This window comes from Perissodus microlepis, chromosome 22, assembly GCF_051167445.1.
Source record: "Perissodus microlepis isolate ML-2025 ecotype Zambia chromosome 22, ASM5116744v1, whole genome shotgun sequence".
NCBI classification, from domain to species: Eukaryota; Metazoa; Chordata; class Actinopteri; order Cichliformes; family Cichlidae; genus Perissodus; species Perissodus microlepis.
Window position 1 is genome coordinate 27,000,001 of NC_140481.1, and position 3,286 is coordinate 27,003,286.

The 3,286-nt window shown below is 33.2% G+C and overlaps 1 protein-coding gene across 3 annotated transcripts in view; it reads right to left on the minus strand.

Annotated features, from left to right (window-relative positions):
- Positions 1-307, minus strand: part of LOC146363360 (C-type lectin domain family 4 member E-like) — a 4,368-nt gene extending 4,061 nt beyond the window's left edge. For 2 of the 3 annotated variants that reach the window (XM_084918930.1, XM_084918929.1), the window contains exon 1: positions 1-307. This exon is cut by the window's left edge and continues 420 nt beyond it. The gene's annotated coding sequence lies outside the window, so the exon portion shown is untranslated. The other variant, XM_084918931.1, reaches the window with a different exon arrangement.
- Positions 308-3,286: the final 2,979 nt, after the last annotated feature.

The window sequence follows — 3,286 nt, forward strand, 5'->3', positions numbered from 1 at the left end:
TGACTAACTCTGTAAAATCACTGTTTGTTCCCATCAACTTTGAAACCTGTGATCTCATCATTAACCCCTGATGGTTTCATTTAATTTCACTTGAAAATATATATAAAGTGGAACAGGAGTTACTGTATGTTTAACAATAAGAGTACATTTTATGGCTGTTTTTGAAAACATGTTTCTGTCTTGCTTGCTAAACATTTAATTTATTTCTAACACAGTGCAGCTTTGTGCAGCTACAAGAATGTCAAATGTTTTTGTCAATTACAGTTTCTCTCACTGTTTTCTCACAGCAGTGTCTCACAACGCCGAATGCGAGAAGCAGAGCCACAGGAAACAAGACATTTTGTAATAAGTGACCACACATTAAAATATCACCTAATAGTGATAACAGTTGGTTCCTTCTTTTCTTCCAACTTTTTTCTTTCTTGGTTTAAGTGTTATCTTACATACTGATGTGTCTCAAGTTTTATGCACAGATGTTGTTTTATTCTTGTATTGATTTAGCACCACACTGATATATCAGACCTTATATGTAGCTCTGTGGATGGTTCATTATCTTTTTGTGGTATTTATAGCTATTTCATAAAACTTCATAAAATGTGACACACACACACACACACAGCCTCGCTTACTCTCTCTTATGTGCAGTATTACTGAGTGCCTTTGATCTGTGTATATTTTCACAATACAGATGTCCATATTTATATTCCTAGATTTTGTACTGTACATTCTTTAGAGTGTACATTTGAACATTTTATTTTTACATTGTCTGTGATATCATATTTTTATTCTATTTTTTTGTTCTGACTTTGTACTGTCCACTTTCTGCCGTGACCAAGCAAATTTCCCTTATCTTATCTTATCTTTGTGAAAGACAGATGAACATCGAGACTCACTTTAAATGTCTCTTTAGGATTTTCAGAAAAACATTTGTAAATTATTTTTTTCACTGTTTTCTAGTCACTTAAGTTTTGCTCTATGGTGTTTCAAATATTATGATATATTGATATATATGTGCATTTTTTTGCTAGTGTGATTTAATGGAGTCAACATTTCAGATCTTGATTTGCTTAAATAACTTGCTCATGTGTGCCATCTGTTTATCTATTTCTAGGGATTTTAATAATGTGCATTTATCTGTTAAAAACATTTTATTGATGGATATTTTTATATTATTTTAAATACACTAAAGCTTAACTTCAGTAGACTCAAGGCTGGTAAAAAGTACATTGTTCACTATAATTTCTCAAACTGCACACTTACAGTTCAGAGTAATCGCCATGACTTTTTTGGCAGTTGTTTTTTATTGTTCACAATTGTTTTATTGGTTACAATTATTTTAATACATTTTAGTTTTTATTTTATATTTTTACTAAAAACTTTTTGAATGGAAGCTTTGCATCTTTGAGCCACTAGCTTTGTAAAACTATCTCTGTGTTCTCTGCTCAGATTATTTTACAGTTTTTTATGAGAGAGAGCGACTGAGATCAGATTTGGGGAATTTGGAGGCCAAGTCAACACCTCAAAGTCAATATTGTGCTCCTCAAGCCATTACTGAAGTATTTTTGCTTTGTGGCAGGGCCCATTATCCTGCAGAAAGAGGCCACAGCTATCAGAGAATATGGTGTTGCACAGGTACCTGATGCACATGCACCTGGCCATCCATTTAACAGCAAATGACAGACCACCTTCTTCTAATACTTCTAATGCACAAACCATTTGTTTGTGCTTTTGGCAATGTGAGGGGTCCGCTTAGGGACCCTGACTAGTTGTTGCTATGCAGCCCCATACACAGCAAACTACAATGCACTGTTCCTCCTTTATGGAAAATCAGATAGCTAAATAGCTAAATTAAGCAAACAGGAAACAACAACAAAGTTCACAAGAGAAACCACACGTTGAAGTGTTAGCGCCTCCTTTTCTTGTTTGTTTCTTCTTTGTTGAACCAAATATAACCAAATACACTGATATGTTAAAGGACTGAATGTGTACGATAGTTTGGTCTTAATTTATGTGCAGATAATATTGTTTTATCCTTACATACTTGTTTTAACCTATAAATATCAGTTTTGTTTTTCAGAAATGGCTCTTTATCACCACATGAATGTTCTTACCTTTTACCTCTGTGAACAGCTTGTCACACCCAAGCATCAACATTCTGACTTCAGTTAGTCCTTCTGTTTCTGCAACAGAAAAAAAAGTTCTTTATTATTTATTTACATTTAATGCTTCGACACCCAGTAGAAAAACATCTCTTTGTGCTCCCTGCAGGTATCGCCTCGAGTCTGAACACTCACTATAAAATCTTGCTCTTAATTATTTTCAGAAAGAAATGAAAGCTGCTTATTAAGCTCAGCAAATAAGCTCAGCATATTTTATAGTTTGAACTGACTTTCATATACAGATGATGTCCAATCACTGCTGGTTTCTCACAAATAATTTTATGAGCTACTTTGCAGGATCTATCGAACTAACACATTGTGGCTGGAGCATATCAAACTTTTTGTCAGTCCTGTCTTTACATTAAAATGAATTTATGTATCTATAAGTCTGTTCCTTTTTGTAATTATCTGAAGATACAAAAAATTAAACGTAAAATTTAATTTGTCAAAAAATGCAGGACAATTAGATCCAGATGCAGTTTGCAGTGACAGATTGGAGGTTAACCCTTTAAGACCTACCACAGAACCAAGTCCGCCAGAGCTTATATTATATTTTTACATGCTGCAGTGCCATTTTTGGGAGCATTCAAGTTGCTATATATCAATACAACCATTATAGCCCAAATTTTAATAATATGTATGCATTAAGTGCATAGTAATTCCATACATTGCAAAAAAGTGCAATAAACTACAAAAAAAATTTAAAATCGTTTTTGTTTTTTTAACATATATTTCTAGTTAGAGAAATTTAAGAGGCTTATCCCTCAAAACTGTAAATACAAAAAAGTTACACAAAATAGTTTCCCACCACAGGAAATTTATTTTAAGTGTCTTCATAGTTTTATTTTTGAAATACACCAATTTTTATATACTGCAGGAAAACGAAAATAAATATTATAATGCAAATTTGCAAAAAACCAGCATATGCATCAAAATAAACTATTTCCAGCAGTGCAATATAAATCCTAAGCATCCCAGAAACGACACAGAAAGTCATAAAGTCAAACATAACTTTTAAAAACACCAGTATAGGCTCATAAGTTAAAAATTATTGCGCTAGCTTACGTGGTTGCAGAGCTACCGGGATTTAAAAATACTTACGCAAAACAGAGCGTGCCCGCTCCTAC